Raw genomic sequence first — 20,004 nt, 5'->3', positions numbered from 1 at the left:
CGAAAGAGAGAGAGAGCGAGAGATATTGAGCAAGTTTTTCTGCATGTGTGAAAGAGAGAGAGAGTGGAGGGGCATAAACTATAAAGAAAGAAGGCACAGAGAGAGAGAGAGAGAGAGAGAGAGAGAGAGAGAGAGAGAGAGAGAGAGAGAGAGAGAGAGAGAGAGAGAGAGAAAGATTGAGCAAGCTTTTCTGTGTGTGTGTGTGGGGGGGGGGGTACGAATTCAGTGTGTGTGTGTGTGTGTGTGTGTGTGTGTGCATGTGTGTGTGTGCGTACGTGCGCGTGATCTGATAACAGTGGGAGTGCGCCACTCCAGTTTTTTATGAATGGGCACTTCCACGGCACAGTGGCAAACACTTTTCCCGCTCGATGGGAAATAATTGGGACATGCTTTACCCCCACTCATTATTTGCCGGTGACGTTAATGACTCCCAGGGGTCTCATTTATAATGGGAATTACAGCCCATTAATACATCACACTAAAGCCTGTCATGCCCTCTCTCTCTCTCTTTCACACAGTGGCACCATAGGAACCTCACACAGAGCAGCACATCTCTTTGAAAAAAGACTTTTGGAAAGTTGTTTGAATACTTTGGCATAGTGTAGCCCTTTAAAGGTGCACTGTGTAATATTTGAAACAGTTTCTTTCCAGAATTCATGCTGCCCATTCATAAATGTTACCTTTGTCACGAATGCTTACCACTACCATCAAGTTCTAAGTGTTCATGATGACTGGGAAAACTGCACGTTGCATACATGAAAAGGTGGAGCTTTTCCTTGTTCGCCATTTTGCATTTCCAAAAATAGGCCTAGACAATTAAACTGCATTTTGGTCATACTAGTAAATACTAGTTTATTATTAAGTAAATCTTCATGAAAAGATCAAATCTGAGGGCCATCTTAAACAGTGGACCTTTAACACAAACCATTCCACCAGTGTAACGCTGTAATAGTCACTGAAAAAACTTAACCACCATAGTACTACGCCAGACAGTGCATAGGGCCTACATTATGACTTGCTCATTGCCATTCTGGTAGCAGCTATTTGGCTGTGTCTTATTATAAAAGGTTACATATTTAGCATACAGGTTGCGTCATCATACATTCAGCTGTCATAAACGACACATACAAAAATGCATGATTGTTCCATGATAAATGACAGAGTTACTATTTATTTAAAAAAGTCATCTCTCGATAAATAACGAGTGAGCCATACACTCATGTAACTGTATATGATTCAATTCATTAACTGCACATGCAGTAGGTCTAACTACTCTATGTATCAGAATGCGTTATGGAACAATTGCATTGCTTTTAAAAAATGTTTTTTGATTGTAATTGTGCCTTTATTGTGATAGGGCATAGAGAGACAGGAAGTAGGACCTGGAAATGCATCATCATGAAAACAGAAACATCAATGATAGCACCAAAAATAGCACACACAAAAAACAAAAAAAGCACCAAAAATAGCTAAATCTGCCACACTGCAGATTATGGCTATGCTGACTTCAGTCAAAAGAAAAAAGGCATGGCATACTTAGACTCTCGCTTGCTTTGTCTTCTCTCTACCTGTTTCCTTATTTCGTCTCTCTTACTTCTTGTGTCTTTCTTTCTTCTTTCTTTCTCTACTTTCCCTTTCTTTTCTTCTTAAATTTTTCTTCACTCATCTGCTTGCCCCTCTCGCTTCTCTCCTGTCTGTTGTCAGGGCAAAGTGTCTGAACCTCTGTTCTTCCTTCCTTCCTTCCTTCCTTCCTTCCTTCCTTCCTTCCTTCCTTCCTTCCTTCCTTCCTTCCTTCCTTCCTTTCTATCTTTCTTTCTTTCGTTCTTTCTGTCTTTCTTTCTTTCTTTCTTTCTTTCTTTCTTTCTTTCTTTCTTTCTTTCTTTCTTTCTTTCTTTCTTTCTTTCTTTCTTTCTTTCTTTCTGTCTTTTCTTTCCACCGTCTCCCATCTTCTCTTCTTCTCTTCTTTTTCCCGCTTCTCTCCCTCGCATTTTCCTTCTCTGTCTGTTGTCAGTGTCGAGGCCAGGCCTGGGCACGTTTCAGTAGCTCTCTCCTCTCCTCTGTCTCCTCAGTGAGTCCTGACGAACGATGTTTATGTGCAACGGAAATTCCACATCGCACCAGAAGCCCTCTGTCCAATTAAGCGCCTCTGCTTCTGTAAACACACGCGTACCGCCGGAGACACAAGCGTACACATATAATTGTGCACAGTCACTCTCTTTTACGCACCCACACACACATTCACACACACACACACACACACACACACACACACACACACACACACACACACACACACACACACACACACACACACACACACACACACACACACACACACACACACACACATCTGCTGCATGCACACACACAGATTAACCATTCACACATGCTTTTACACACAGCAGAAGACGCAGATACACACACAATTTTGCGTTGTCATTTTGTCTTCCTTGGATTCTGACACACACGCACATGCACAACACACACACACACGCACACACACGCACGCACGCACACACACACACACGCACGCACGCACGCACACACACACATGCACGCACGCACACACACATGCACACACAAACAGCAAGAGACAGATACCCACACCGTATAATTGTGCACCGTCATTTTCTCTAACTCGTACACAAAAACAGACATATTCAAGAATGCATTGCACATTCATACGCTGCCATAACAACACATGCATTCAGTCATTACACATCAACACATATAAGAAAAGAACAAAATAACAACCCCCTAATGTAACTTCGCTAACAATGTACCACCATTGATGTATGCTGCAAGTAACATTGAAAGGAAGTAATATATGTCAGACATGCAGGCATACACACACACACACACACACGCACGCACGCACGCACACACACACACACACACACACACACACAGACAGAGAGAGATAGAGAGTGAGAGAGATAGAGAGAGACATGTTTCAGGTTTCAAGTCATTAAATTTCAGCGAGAGTACGAACATACAGGTACTTGCAATAGATAGAAGCAAGTGTTCCAGAGGGAGCATTTTGTCTCGGAGTGCATTTGGATTAACGTGCCCATAACCCATCCCTAATGGAAATGTCCTTAAAGGAGGCTATTTGTGTGGACGGAAGACGTGTCTCACAGTCATTTATTCTGACTTGAACGTCTGAGCGTTGTAAAGGGGTTTGATGCACGAAACGGTATCAGGAGGACCAAGAATCAAACATTTATTGTTGCAGACAGACAGTTGAATACGTTTTTTGCTGTTGTTGTTGCTGTAACCAGTATTAACTGTTATCTTGAAAATGGTGAATGCAACACAGAAGCGGTCTCTGCCTGCATGTCTGCCTGTTCATGTCCGTCTTATTGTTTCTCTCCTTTTCCTTTTTGTTTGTCTTATATAAAGCTTCATTGATAAATCTTCATGAGAAAACACTTCAAGGAAATGAAGTGTTTGGTAGAACTACATTGGTCGAATTTCATGCTGTCTCTTTCCTCTGTAATTGCATGTCTGTCTGTCCGTCCTTTTGTCTGTTTATATTTGCGTGTCTTTTTTTCTGTCTGTCTTTCAGGGGTAATCCACAGAAGCAAAGAGTGGAACTGCACTGAGGAGGAGTTTGCTCTTTTGGGTAGCACTTTTATCAACTGTAGGCCTACAAATGTAAAGCAATAAACCAATTATTGAATCGCTGCTGGTGTGCGAGTTCCACTATTTGCTTCTGTATATTATCGCTTTGGAACCAACGCACACACACGGACTGGAGTTACTGGCACGACACCCCTCTGTTTTTTGTCTTTCGGTGGTGCCAGTTCAAAACTCTGCTTTAGCAACGATGGACCCACAATGAATCAAGAGGAGGGAATTTGTTTGCTGCTGATGTATGCAGAGTAACAGAAATTCTCAGTGTACTTGGCATCATTCATTTCTGATGAGTGATGGTGAGAGTTGCTCGACCTGCCGTTCCCTGGGAAGTGATAAAAATATCCACCATTTACCTCCTCCCCCTTCACCTCCTTCTGCCCTCCTGGTGAGAGACTGACCAGAAATATCCACAATCCGCCTCCTCCTTCACATCTCCTGATTCACCCTCTGTTTCTCCTCCTCTTCCTCCTCCTACCTGTCCTGCTGCCCCTATTAGTGCTTTCCCTCCTCCTCTGCCTTCACATGCCCTCCACCTCCTCCTCAACCTGATCCATCTCCACCTCCTACCCCACCTCCTCCTCTTCCTGCCCCCCCACCTCTCCTTGTAAGCAGCAGGGCATCCAGACCAGACCAGAAGAGTAGTGCAGTGTGGCACGACTGCCAGATATCAACAACACACTGAAAGCTGAGATGCACTCAAGCTGCTGTTGATCACAGGTTGGGTCTAGGGTTTGTTCCACTCTGCTCAGTCACCTCCAGTAATAATTTAGGATATTTAGTTCTAAGGAAATGAATACAGATGGAACTTCACGCCAAATCGTTGATTTTTATGCCTACACAGCCATTTTCAAAAGTGTCCAACTTAAACACTTTGACTTCTCAAATTAACTCAGTTCATTTACCTAGAGTGTAAGCACATACTGTAAGATTTGGTGCGAATTCGTCCAGCCATTCAAAGGTTATTGCACAAAAAGAACGTTGGCAAACATGAAAGTGACATGTAATCAGTTCATGAAGGCTACCTATCGCCAGTGTTGGGAGTAACTCGTTACAAAAGTAACTAATTACTGTAATGCATTACCTTTTTTAGTAACTCAGTAATGTAACTGATTACAGGGGGAAAAAATCGGTAATATGTCCTCGTTACAATGCAAGTAACTTGCACATTACAACGCATTTTTTCACCTAAATTTTGTGTGGGTATTTTGTTTTCTTTAGGCCTATACAATGTTCGCGGATCACCGCGAGATCAGCTATTGCCTATGATAGCCTACGTCCGCGCAGAGATTTTAAAGTTTCACGCAGAACATTGCTTCCTCTTTCACGCTTCGTCTCTCGAAATGGCAGGCTGACAAAGGATGACCGATCCAGAAGATCCAGCTTGCTCGTTTTCAAGATGGGTATATGCCCACTACTTTGACTCCATTGAAAATAAGGACGCCAAGAACATTTAAGTTAAATGCACACTGTACTTGAAACCCAAACCACTTTCCACGTCGAAAAACAGTAGCCTACAAACAATTTGACGATTTGAAGAGGTGCCATAGCACCACCAAATTAGTCAGGAAAGGAGGGGATGCATCCCATATCGCACGAGACAGGGACATGGCAGGGTAGGCTATCCGACGGGAGGGATGAGTATGTTGCACCCCCCTCACTTTTGTTCAACTAAACATCACTAAAATTTAAATAAATCAATTTGAAATAAAATATTATAGGCCTCTTGGCTCATATTAATGCTTATTATATTTCATTGTAGCTTCAGCTGTACTTATCAAGCCTCAACTCCACTATAGTCCTTGGCATTGTTTAACAACGTTTCTGACAAAATCTGGCGCATGTGGGGGGTTGGGGGGTCGGACATAAAAAAAAAAGAAATTGAAAAAAAAATTGGAAATAAAAAAAAAAATCCGACCGGACGATGACCAAACCTGACAACCAACCGGAACCAAACTTTTATTTTTCTTAGGCCTTATTGTATGTTGGTAAGACGCAATTCCCGAAAATGTTGGTTTTCAGTCTGCAGGCTTCCAAAACGACTTGTGAATGGCAGGTGAAAGTCATGCCACCTCATAGATTTGCACTGTAGATTGCCAAATCCTTATTTCCAGTCATTTTGGCTAAAGTAACTAAAAGTAATGCAAAAGTAGTGTAATGCCTTACTTTAAAAAAAAAGTAATGTTGTAATGTAAGGCATTACTTTTAAATGACAGTAACATGTAATAAGTAGTGCATTACAGTTTTTGAGTAACTTTCCCAACAGTGCCTATCGCAGAGACTGTTAGCACGCAAGATTTGGAGGAGAGATGTCCACCTGTTCAAATGTTATCACATTTCCTGTCCCACCACTTACATATCAAATGTACATTTCCAAAATATCTGAATTACTATTTTTTGTGAACAATGTACTTGTCATAAGACAAACTGTAAAGTTTGGTGGAAAAATAAGCTCCTTAAATATTATTCAAAAGGTCAAATATCTTTGGAACACCCCAAAAAATGGCCGTTTTCTCTTGTCCCACACATTGGGTTACAAACTCCTTTGCCAAATTTCACAATTAAAATAAGCTCTAAATAAATTACTTCATCTTGTATGTTGTTGATATGCATCTCCTTTACTTATGTAAATAACTTCTTTGGTCTACATTGTATTGCATGTTACAGTTTTTATGCTTTTAAGTTGTGTCCCACAACATGCGCGCAACCCTGTTACCATAGGGAATTTTACCTGGCAGGGAAAGAGTTAAAAACATTTGCCTACTGTCACAAAGGAAGTTTCATTACAAGGGCATTTTCTGCCCACATGGCAAGACCAAGGGTGAATTTTTTAGGTTATTTCCAAATATGTTTGTCCAAGTTGTGTGTGTCACTCAGTGAACACAACCCTGTTACTCATATTGTAAGACTAACATTGAGTAGAGTCAAAATTTACTTTATATATTTATATAACCATGTTTGTCCTTGATCTTGTACACATAGATTAATTTTACAGTTAGCATCTGTTCCTGGGGTAAACCACAACTTAGCCTAGATTTGCAACCCTGTTCCTCGCAACCCTGTTACTGTTGTATTTTTATTACATTGATTATTACATTGAAAACATTATTTGATACCTGAGCTTGACGAATCAAACATTTTGATAGTATATTACCTGTAGTTAATAAATATATGACAAAAAAATTATAAAATTGAAGATCAAATTTTCAGAAGTTACCACCCCTGAAATGTACCAAAATCCTGGAATGTCCTCACTATGTTGCTTGATCAACTCCATTAAAGGAGTCTTCTATTATATAAAAAAAACGCTTCTGGCATTCTACATGCCTGTGCAGACTGCTACCTGTAAGTTGAAAAGTGGGTCTCATTACTTTTTAGTATGACCTCTTTTCTGGTACTACCGCCTCCTCATTTGCCACAGGCTGGGTAACCGGTGCATTTGGTGCTGAATATGTCCTGGGTTAGGTGTCCAGTCTAAATTTGGGAGATGGTGTCCCCAATTGAATTCCACCAAAGAACACCAAGGCCAAGGGACATACAGTACACAAGCACAATTGGAAAGTAAAATTAACTAGTCAANTTCTTTACATGCACTGGTCATACAAAGAATTTGAAATTGCGTTTCTTGCTCTCCCATTCAGACATAGACTAATCTAGGTAAGGACATAGACAGTATAGACATAGACAGTACTCATACATGGACATAGACAGTATGGACGTAGACATTGCTCATACAGACATTTAAAGTGCAAGACTGGACAACAGAAGACTTGTAGAGAACATACATTAAGAGGAGGTATTTTGTTGTGCTTTTTCTAAAAGTCCTTTATAGCGTTCTGACATAGTAATAGTAGCATTTGAAGAAAACAATAATTAAAAAGGTTTATTAAATACACCAGCAGCAGTATGTGTGTGTGTGTGTGTGTTTGTATGTGTTTTGTGTGCGTGTGTGTGTGTGTGTGTGTGTGTGTGTGTGTGTGTGTGTGTGTGTGTGTGTGTGTGTGTGTGTGTGTGTGTGTGTGTGTTTTAGTGCAGGTAGAAAGTGCGGTGTGCGTCTGTGTGTGTGTCTGTGTACCTGTGTATGTGTGTGTGTGTGTGTGTGTGTGTATGTGTGTGAGTATGAGTTGTATGTCAGTGTGTGTATGTTTGGGTTTAGTGCAGAAAGTGCAGTGTGCTTGTGTGTATGTGTGTGTGTGTGTGTGTGTGTGTGTGTGTGTGTATGTATGTGTGTGTGTGTGTGTGTGTGTGTGTGCATGTGTATGTTTTGAGTTAGTGCAGGTTGAAAGTTCAGTCACAGATGTAGTAGTGCAGGTGGAATGTTCAGTCGCAGATATGGTGGTGGGGGATGAGGGGGGGGAGCGTTGTCAGTGGCCTGGCTGGCTAGAGGCTGACAACTAGATTGCATTCTCGCAGAAAATGCTGGAAGCGGGCTTGCCTTTTTGGGCAGAGCTGAGCAGTTTTATTGTTGATATCTATACACAAAGTACTTTTGTGAAAACAAAGCTAAAAACAATGTGGGTAAAATCCATCCACCCATTCAGAAGTTATGGGCCAAACAATTCAGCCATCTTGAATTCAGACGTCTTGAAAGTGTTGGAGGTCCGCGTTTCGGGGATATACTAAATAATATTGATGCTATTTTAAGTTGGCTAAGGAACACTGCATATGATATAATTTGAAAATCAACATATGTCCAAGTGGTATTTGAACTCACAACCTCCATATCTCTATTCCAGCACCTTTGCCACTGAGCCAAGCAGCTAGCTGTCACAATCATTCCCGCAAGACAATATCACATTGCATCAATGACACAGTAAGTAAGTAGTATGTAGACCTCCTTGCATTGCATTGAAGAGCTGTACAATAGAATTCTAGATGTGTAATGCAGGTGCTCGTTAAGAATAGAATGTTGAGAGAATGTGACAGTTGAGATGGAACCCTATATTGGCAGCACCTGTTCTGATTGTCTGTATGGCAGTTAGTATTGTGCTCTAACCGCAGAGATACACCAGCGGCGATCTGAGCGAGTCGAGCGACGGAAGTAATTGACTTTGTATTGAGTCGAGAGACAAAAGAGATTCTGGAGACTAGAGCGATTTGCGCGACGAGCGCGACAATTTGAAGTTGAAATCTTTTCAACTTTCTATGACGCGGTTCGGCGACAAGCGGCGACAGCCAATGACTGTATAGAGGTCAGTGACCACAGCCAATGGGAATGCTTGAATGCTTTGCCTTCTGCCTGTACGGACATACTCTAGTCTCCTCAATCTCTCGTATCGCTTGCTGCTACACTCTGTCGCTTGAATCGCGTCGCCGCTGGTGTATCTCTGCGGTAAGGCAGAGGGCAGAATTTCAACAGTTTCTAGTTTTTCGCTGTTGTTAAAAAACTAAAAAGAATTGGCACATGTCCTGCTCACAGATTGGAGTCATACGTGAGATCTTTCTAACAGTCCTTGAATGAAGTTTATATGTTAAACGGTTAAAATGGACCTCTTGTTGCAGATGACCTGACCTCTTCAGAGAGACATTTCAAAAATGAATAGGACACAGCCATGGTCTGTCCCACATTGTCCCTCAGAAGCATACCCCTTGTCCCCCCTTGGACTTATTGGCAGGTGGTCACCCTGTACTGGAGACAGAAAAAACGAAAAAGAAATGTAAAAACAAGGCCTGAAATTATACACGAAAATTAGCTGCTTGGGAAGCTGTTGGTAAGACACACAAACACGCCCGCGCACACACACACACACACACACACACACCTTTTTATATATATATATATATTTTTTAGGGGCTTTTATGCCTCAATTTGATAGGACAGTCTGAGATGGTGACAGGAAGTGACAGGGGTCATTTCACGTGAAATCAGACGCTTTGGGACCCGACCGATCCGGATTTCAATCATACTTGGTGTGCCTTTTTAGTAGCAAGGTAGCACCCCAGAACTGCATTGGTTTGAATCTGACACTAATATTAAGGGAGAAACGGACTAGGAAAGGTTCACATTTTAGGGTAGGACACTATACATTCAGCCTTGAATATACTGTATCAGTCAGTGTTAGTCACAAAAAGATGCCTGTGGTATTGTTTGAAAGCTCTTTTCTGGCTCTACATATTACACAATCAGCTTGGAATACAACAACTCTCAGAATATGAATGATGATAAATTGAAAAATTAAAAATTAAATATCTAAAAAAACTATATTTTAAAATGGCCAGTTCCTTGTCCAAACGTAGCCGGCAATGTCATTAGCAACACCTCAAATGCTGGTGTTCGGTTCTTTATTCATTTCAGAGAGAATTTGACTCACAAATATGGCATCATACAGACCACTTACTAATAATATGGTAATACCATAGTTGCATCACATGACAAAACAAAAACAAAACAAAAATGGTCAGTTTCCATGGTCCCAGGTTTCAGAAACTAAGGCAGATGTCCATTTATACACACCAAATGATGATATGTGAATGTTTGAACATTCCTTCTCTGTGTACCTGTGTCATCTTCCCTTTACCGTACTTTAACCCTTTGAGGAGTAAGGAATTTCTAGATGTTCTTCTGGAATTTTACTGGAACACTCTACAGCTCCCATAGAGGTCTGTGTTAAAAAATCTCACAAAGTCCTTATGACATCATAATGAGAACTCAAGATTTGGGCAAAATTCTGATCATATATTTGTGATGGGACTCCTTAAAGGGTTAAAGAGATAATCAATGGCTACACTCTCATTTTGTACTCTACCAGTGCATTTGAAGCAGCAGCTGTGTCTTTTGTAGATAATGTATAAGTACGTCCCGTTGCAGTTAGGTTCCACTACCAGAAGCACATCCTGATGACAAGTCTATCTGGTCTGAAGGGAAAAGTGAAGGATGGAGATGGTCCATGAGGATGCAGGAAGTTCAGTTTCACCTCTCCAGTGCTCAGCATACATTCCTCAACACATGCTAGCCACCAGTTGCCATCATATACAGCTACAACATACCCTTTGATGCTTGAAAATGTAACACATTCCTTTACTGAGCTCACTCTTTCAACTCCTTCTCTGAATGCGGAAAATGGCCTAATGTCCATTGACAATGGGCAGAAGCTGTGTAGTTTTTGAGTACCTGGAATAGTTCTTGCAGATTCAAACCTCTTCAACAGGTTATCAGCTTCATGATGGTGCATCTCTCTCAAGAACATCCATTGCCAGTTTGCCACAACAGAGATGTACCATCATGAAGCTGAGAACCTGTTGAAAAGGTTGGAATCTGCAAGAACTATTGCAGGTACTCAAAAACTACACAGCTTCTGCCGATTGTAAATGGACACAGTGGAAGTTAGGCCATTTTCAGCATTCAGAGAAGGCAGAGTTGAAAGAGTGAGCTCAGTAAAGGAATGTGTTACATTTTCAAGCATCAAAGGGTATGTTGTAGCTGTATATGATGGCAACTGGTGGCTAGCATGTGTTGAGGAATGTATGCCGAGCACTGGAGAGGTGAAACTGAACTTCTTGCATCCTCATGGACCATCTCCATCCTTCACTTTTCCCTTCAGACCAGATAGACTTGTCATGGATCATCAGGATGTGCTTCTGGTAGTGGAACCTGTAACTGCAACGGGAGTTACTTATACATTATCTACAAAAGACACAGCTGCTGCTTCAAATGCACTGGTAGAGTACAAAATGAGAGTGTAGCCATTGATTATCTCTTTAAAGTACGGTAAAGGGAAGATGACACAGGTACACAGAGAAGGAATGTTCAAACATTCACATATCATCATTTGGTGTGTATAAATGGACATCTGCCTTAGTTTCTGAAACCTGGGATTATGGAAACTGACCATTTTTGTTTTGTTTTTGTTTTGTCATGTGATGCTACTATGGTATTACCATATTATTAGTAAGTGGTCTGTATGATGCCATATTTGTGAGTCAAATTCTCTCTGAAATGAATAAAGAACCGAACACCAGCATTTGAGGTGTTGCTAATGACCTGGACGGCTACGTTTGGACAAGAAACTGGCCATTTTAAAATATAGTTTTTTTAGATATTACATTTTTAATTTTTCAATTTATCATAATTCATATTCTGAGAGTTGTTGTATTCCAAGCTGATTGTGTAATATGTAGAGCCAGAAAAGAGCTTTCAAACAATACCACAGGCATCTTTTTGTGACTAACACTGACTGATATATTCAAGGCTGAATGTATAGTGTCCTACCCTCACATGTGAACCTTTCCTAGTCTGTTTCTCCCTTAATATTAATGTCAGATTCAAACCAATGCAGTTCTGGGGTGCTACCTTGCTACTAAAAAGGCACACCAAGTATGATTGAAATCCGGGTCGGTCGGGTCCCAAAGTGTCTGATTTCACGTGAAATGACCCACAGAGAGACGGGGTGGGATTGGGAAATAACCCCGGCCGAACTCGAACCGGGGTCCCCGTGGGCATGCAAGCCCAAATGTGGGGGGCTTAGCGCACTGCGCCACAGTCCCCCACACACACACCTTTTGACCTCTTGGTTGTTGTCCCATGAGGGTGAACTCAATCTGTTTCATTACACCCTGAGATGTCTGCAGCCCAGTCACAACAAAGCCCGCACAAATAGGCACATACATATGCATACATGCACGCACGTACATACCCACAGATGTCCACGCCTCATTTACACACACACACACACACACACACACACACACACACACACACACACACACACACACACACACACACACACACACACACACACACACACACACACACACACACACACACCCTGCCTCTTTCTCTTGAATACTCAGACACACGCACACACAGTCACAATTCCTAAGCAGCTAGAGTGCTCTTTTCCAGCCATGTCTGATCACTTGTACCACTCACAATCATACCTCATATCGTCTGGGTTCTGTGTGTGTGTGTGTGTGTGTGTGTGTGTGTGTGTGTGTGTGTGTGTGTGTGTGTGTGTGTGTGTGTGTGTGTGTGTGTGTGTGTGTGTGTGTGTGTGTGTGTGTGTGTGTATCTGTGTGTGTGTGTGTGTGTGTGTGTGTGTGCCTCTTGCTGACTGTCTGGGGAATCCTCTCCGCAGATACAGGGGGGTCATCCCTATGTTCCCCAGGTCCTATGTTCCCCGGGTCTTATGTTCCCCTCTACCGGGGAACATAGGACCCTTTTTTCAAAAAAGGGTTCTATGTTCCCCACTGCTTCAAAGTAGACTGCTGCCACATGGCAAAGTGCTGGTTGTTGCTGCACTTCTGACAGGTTAGGTTTAGGGATGGTTTTGGTCAGGGCACAAATTTACAAGTCAGAAACATTGCATTTCGGACAGGTTAGGTTTAGGGATGGTTTTGGGAAGGGCACAATTTGGAAACTTGGAAATATACAATGCGGGGAACTTAGGACCCTTTTTTCAAAAAAGGGTTCTGTTCCCCGCTGCCTCCAAGTAGACTGCTACCGCATGGCAAAGCGCAGGTTGTTGCTGCGGTTAGGTTTAGGGATGGTTTTGGGAAGGGCACAATTTGAAAACTTGGAAACATACAATGCGGGAAACATAGAACCCTTTTTTTAGGAAAAGGGTCCTATGTTCCCCACTCCCATACAAAGTCAGGGGAACATAGGACCCGGGGAACATAGGACCCGGGGAACATAGGTACGCTCCCGAGACAGGGCCCCAGTCATGAACTCCAAGCCCCCAAAACCATCCACCACTATCCCAACACTTAGCCTTTGGCTTACCCCTCAGCCTACCCCATATGCCTACCTCTATATCATAACACCACCACCCTGACTCACAAATTCCCCCTTAGCGTCAGCCCCAAACCCTTTACCCCTCCACCCCACCTTGCCACTTACCACTCATCATATACCAATGTCATATCAATTACCCACAAGCTTCCATCCCAAACCCAGTAGGCCAGGTGTCACCAACGTGGTGCCCGCGGGCGCCAGGTAGCCCTCCAGGAGCTTCTGAGGTGCCCACCAAGGATGTAAATAAACAGTGACGACTACCAGATTTTAGTCACAATTAATGCTTTTCTTAATTTAAATTTGAGATTATTCATTCTTTATAACCTATAAACAAATTATCATTTAATAATAGTGTGATTTGAGAATGACAAGACATCAGTAAAGTATTTTGAACAAAAGCAGCCCTCGGGTAGTCCTCAGTAGCCTGTGGGTAGGCCTTGGTAGCCCTCAGACCCAGAAAGGTTGGGGACCCCTGCAGTAGGCCTACCTCTACACCCCACCTGGCCATTTTCTCTTAGCCTACCCATCATCATTTACTAAAATGGCCAAAGATCCCATCCCCGTTGCACCCCTTAACTCTACATTAACATCAACCCTGATTATAAATCTGATCACAACATTAGTGGTAAGATGTTACAATTCATGTTTTTTTTTTAAGCTGGAAGGCCAATAGGCCTATGTAAAAATAAACAAATTAATGATTGAATGGAATAGTTCAAAATGTGAGCAATGAATCTTTAATCAATGAAAGTTTGACATTATAAAACAATTATAATTTTTTTTTCATGATATTCATTTTTTTCATGATATTCTAATAATGTGGCTTAGCGCTGTAGGCCTAGGCCTATATGACTTGACTTTGAGGGTGAGAGGCTAAGGTCACAGTCAGAAAAGCAAGGAGACAGTGAAGAAAGTGAGTAGTTCTAGGCCTGAACTCAATCCAAGAATCCAAGCTCTTGGATCGAGCCATTTGTGCTCTTCTTGTGCAAGGTTGCAACGGGAGAACACGTGGGAGAAAACAGAAAAAAACAATAGGTTGTGATTTGGTGAGGACTGAGGACCGCGAACTGATTAGTAGAATCGTGAGTCAACTAATTAGCCCAATGAAGGCAGGAGTCGGTTGATTACCGTCAGCTGTACCGTGTCAGCTGATTTGCGCGGCAAGCTGGAGTGTGTTATAATTAGGCGCTTTACTAGTTTGGCCGTTTGGGAGAATACTGGAAGCTACAGACACACTTTGTTGTGCTCGCTGTGATCAAGCCAAGACGACTTTATTATGTGATTTCTGAAACGCAGCCGGTAAGGGCTTTCATGTCGGGATGTTTAGCGATGGGTTTATGGCGCTGACATGTGTTCTGCTCGATGTCACAGCGGTTGGGTGTCTCACTGTGTTTGCTGATAAAGTAGGCCCTAGGCTAACCACTGTAGCAAACCAGCCAACCTTAATTAAGCGGGCTTGCGGAGCAAGGACCATGCAGAGCATGGCCCTTGCAGAGCAAGGCCCGTTTATAGTAATCTCTAAGTCCTGTTTAGTTATTATTATTTATTATTGGTCTTGTGCAGGGCAGCAGTAAAATAGAAAATGGATCTCCTCCTAGGCCTTTCGAGATAGAGACACCGTTCAAACACTAAAACGACCGGCTCGGCTTGGAGATCGCGTATCGTTATAGGCTTCTCCGTGTCTCTTGTCGTTTTCCCGTTTTTGGCGATTTAGTTAAAGCCTGGGTCTCCATTGAAAACTATGGTGGAACCTTCATGAACCAAAGTTCCGCCACTCTAGAGATTAGAGTGTAGGAGGCTTTTTCGGTCATAAAACATCAACACTTTCACCTAGAAGTTTAGTTGACGCGTTGTTAGCGAGCTCTATGGGATGTCTCCAAATTGTGAAAGTTTCATCTCCCAACTCCCAATACTTTTTAAATGGCAGGTTTGTAAAAAAACAGGCCTGGCTCTATGGAGAATCCCATTCTTTCGAAAAGGGCATTTTTCAAGAGATCAGCGAATGTCCCACACGGAGGTCCATTTGTGCCTGAAAAATTTAACCTATAAACTTCATTCAAAGACTGTTAGAGAGATCACAAGCATGACTCCGATCTGTGAAAAGGACACGTGCCAACTCCTTTTAGTTTTTTTACAACGATGTTGTAAAGACAAAAAACTCATTCTCATTTTCTCCCCTGTTAAAGGCTCAATACTAACTGTCTTTCTGTCAATCACAACAGGTGCAGCCAGTGAAGGATTCCATTTCAACTGTCACTGTCTCAAGATTCCATTCTTAACGAGCAGGTGCGAGCAAGCATTCTAGAAGTCCATTGTTCAGCTCTGCAATGCAATGTAATATAGTCTTGCTGGACTATGCATGACAATTAGCTGCTTGGCTTAGTGGTAATGCATGCCGCTGCATTAGAGATATGGAGGTTGAGGGTTCGATACCCACCCGAAGCCATGTTGATTTTCTAAATTATATCATATGCAGCGTTCCTTGGCCGACTTAAAATGCCATGTATATCATTTAGTATGGATGGCAAATGTGCTGAATTACAGATATTGAGGTTGGGTGTTCGAAACCCAGTCAAAGCCATGTTGATTTTCAAAATTACATCATATGCAGTGTTCCTTGGCCAACTTAAAATGCCATGTATGTCATTTAGTATGCATGGCAAATGTGCTGGATTACATATATGGAGGTTGGGGGTTCGAATCCCAGTCAAAGCCATGTTGACTTTCAAAATGATATCATATGCAGTGTTCCTTGGCCAACTTAAAATGCCATGTATGTCATTTAGTATGAATGGCAAATGTGCTGAATTAGGGATATGGGGGTTGGAGGTTCGAACCCCAGTCGAAGCCATGTTGATTTTCAAAATGATATCATATGCAGTGTTCCTTAGCCAACTTCAAATATCATGTATTGTATGTCATTTAATATCAATGGCAAAGGGGTTGGATTACAGATATGGAGGTTGTGAGTTCTAATCCCGCTCGAAGCCATGTTGATTTTCAAAATTATATCATATGCAGTGTTCCTTAGCCAACTTAAAATACCATCTATGTCATTTAGTATATCCCCAAAACGCAGAGCTACAACACTTTCAAGATGGCTGAATCCAAGATGGCTGAATTGTTTGGCCCATAACTTCTGACTGGGTGGATGGAGTTTTTCCAAGATTTCTTTTAGCTTTGTTTTCTCAATAGTACTTTGTTTCATCTCTGCCCCAAAAGGCAAGCCCGCTTCCAGCATTTTCTGTGAGAATGCATTTCTAGTTTTTTTATAGCAACTTATCGCAGCGCGGCAGTTCATTGCGCAATAAATACCTCCAAGTGAGAAAATGTGATCGATGCAGCGTCATGGCAAGTCTGAGGTCCGACAGGCTATAGCCTCTTGAGTTTACTTAAGCTTAGCCTGCTACACCAGACGATAGAGGCATCAAGCATGGGGCAAATAGTTTGTTTCACCAGGTTATCGTACCCACTACTTTTTGGCATGCTTCAGTAAAATGAACATTGTGGTTTTATTCTATAAACTACTGATATTTCCTCCGAATTTCGAATGAAAATATTGTCATTTAGAGCATTTATTTAGGCTACAGACAGTTACAATTAACACAAAAGATGCAATGTTTTTAGTTAAAATTAATTAGGCCTATAACAGCACAGATGCATTATTCCCATAAAGGCAAAGGGCTCTCCAGGTTAAATTGCAGGCTATACTTTTCATAAAACACACCATGTTCCCAATTGTTATGCATTTGACCGTTTTGACTGATTTTCCTAAATAGTCAATGTGAATGACAGACATCATATGAAGAGTTTATTTGCACACAAAAAATCCCATGTAGAATGTTGGGAAATTGAAATGTGTGTATTGGGCATTCCATTGAATTAAATGGCATTGCAGAATGCATTTTATATAGGTTAAAAAAGTGTGTTCTCAAATATTAGAATTTTCAGAGGTCCTATCACCTATGTGTGAATTCTTACCAGTCATTTTCAATAATAAAATGCAGAAGTAAAAAACACCATTTTGCAAATAAACTCTTCATATTTTTTGAAGTTATCCACATTACAGTGCAAACGAAATGTTTTTGAATGAACATTACAATTATAAGGGTATTTATAAAAATAAAATAAAAAACTTAAAATGGCCTGTTCCAAATTATTATGCAAAACAAAGTTTCTAAACTTTTTGTTGTTGCATCTCTATGAAGAAGACTCAGTGTAGTTTCAATGTTTGTGAATCTTAGTAACCCGAAAGCGTAGTGGCATGGGCACAAGCAACATTTTCTTGTTTTTAATGTTAGGCATTTGTATTTTGAGTGAAAGTAGTTTGCAACTGATGCTTATGGACTGTCAGTATTTTTTTAGGGGAGAATGATATGCTCAGATTGATCATTCCAATTGTCATTTTATTTATATCACTTTCCTACAATGTTTTACATTACAATGACTTGTGGTTATTCAATCTGGTTTGTAGTCTAACATTGCTAAGTTTATTTTTAACTACTGTAGACAAGGTTGCACATTTCCTGCCTGTTTGCGCATGACCATTTTTGCACATTTCTGTAAAACTAATTTATTTTCTTTGTCTGCATGTGTCCCTCTAGGTTTTTCCCCTAAGGAAAAGACAAAACTTCAACTCCTGAACTGTTTCCTTGTGCCAACTTGTGCACTGAACTGTTTCCTTGTGCCGACTTGTGCACTGAGCTTCAATAAAAAAGGGGAAAAAAGAGGAAAACCCAGTGCTGATATGCATTTGACAGTGAAAAACCAAAGCACCATTGGAAACCGACGACTGCCAGTTCATCCCGGCTGCACCAGTGAGCTGTGTGCCAATGATCCACTGCTGACTAGTGATGCAACTGACCAGTGGACAACCTCCTGCTGGCAGTGACCAAGATGCAAAGACTCTGTTCACACCACAACCCAACAAAGAGAGAAAACACTTCACATAGGGGCCTGGAGGATAAAGCTTGAAGAAAAAAGAAAGAAACAAAAAAACTGGAAAAAAGGTCCTGCTTCATCTCCCCACTTGACATTCAGGAGACTTTTTAGCCACTCTTTATGTCCATGCAACTGTCCTGACCAGCTGTCTTAGACATCCGAAGCATCTTCTGTCCAATAGCTCTTGGACTGCTGCTATTGTGGGTGGGGAAGTTCTGGATTTGGGCTGTGTGTTGTCCTGGACTGCAGTTTGGTGTTGGGCCTTCAGCTGACTTCAGGAAAGTACTGCAGTGAATGTTTTCTTCTACATTTCTGATGACATTGTCTCTTGCTTGTGCAGTAATGTCTTTTACTGACTTTGCTGGCTACTGAAGGAACTGCACACTGCATTGCCACTTGGAACTTCAGTTAGGTCTTCAGGACTGGCCTGACATCTGCTATGTTTACAGCACCTGGAATGCATCACTAATCTCAGTCAGTGCTGCTCTGTATTTTCATAACTTTCATCCTGTATGGCACACACTTCTTGACCTTGACTCGGCAGTGCTTTTGGAAGTAGTTCTTCAGCTGTGCTTCAAAGACTGCTCCGCACATCTTTGCCTTGACTGGGTCACCCTTGTGGTCAAAAGGGTTCAGCTTGGCCTTGGCCTCACGATGACACCGTGCCTACAGCTCCACCGCAGGTACAGCACAATACTAGTAGAGTAGCTTAGAGAGGTAGAGGCTTGGCTTAACAGCTCTTTTCTGGTGAGTGGTTCTCTCACTGTCTCTCAGCAAGTTCTGGCCGAAGCACATTTCTTTTTTCTTCTTGAAGTTGGTCTCCGCTGATGTCTGAGATTGGTGGTGAATTCTGGGTACTGTGGGCATAGTCCCCGGGGGGCTGGTCCTGATGGCCTGGCTGCGGGTTCAGAGTGCCGGTCTGGTCTGCCGTTCCTTCAACTTCCTTGGGGAGGTTGGCCAGCAGGGTCAGTGGAATGCCTTACTGCGTAGACGGGGGGCGGTGTCGCTGGAGTGTGGAGGAGGGAATTCACTGCAGTGCTCGCCTGGGCTCAGCCGAGGTCAAGTCACCCAGTTGCGATCCAGAACGGTGCGTGGTCCAGGTTTGGGACTGTGTCGCCAGCAGTGGCAGCAGTGCAGGAGCTGTTGGCTGAAGGGTGCTTTGGCGGTCTGGGTCAGCTAGTCAGGGCAGTTGCATGGACATGGGGAGCGGCTGTGGGACTCCTGAGTGTTGGGAGGGGGAATGGGGGCAGTGCCTTCATCCGGAACAGTCACTGTCAGCGAGGGGGAGGACGTCAATTTCCTGGACAGGGCCATGGAGATTTCAAAACGGTTGACAAAACCACCTACCCCCTCAGAAGACTGCAAGAAATGCAAACACAAGTCAGCCAGTTCTGAAGTCCTGGAGCCAACTTGCATGCCCGAACCGCTTCATCCACAGCAAGTGGCACACTGCAAGAAGAAATGTTACTGTGGAGATGTAGTGTGGCTCTGCCACCAAAATGCATTACGGGGACAATTCAAGTTCGCAAGAGTGGTCGGCATGACAAGTCCAACGGCATTGTCCAGGATGTCCGTGTGAAATTCCCTCCACGTAGATGTGCTCAAGTGAAGATTCCAAAGCAAACCAAAAAGGCACGCACTGGGAGAAACGCGTTGTTCGCTCCGAAAAAAAAGTAAGAAAAAGTAAGCAGTGT

Source organism: Engraulis encrasicolus, unplaced genomic scaffold, assembly GCF_034702125.1.
Source record: "Engraulis encrasicolus isolate BLACKSEA-1 unplaced genomic scaffold, IST_EnEncr_1.0 scaffold_25_np1212, whole genome shotgun sequence".
NCBI classification, from domain to species: Eukaryota; Metazoa; Chordata; class Actinopteri; order Clupeiformes; family Engraulidae; genus Engraulis; species Engraulis encrasicolus.
This window is presented reverse-complemented; position numbering follows the sequence as displayed.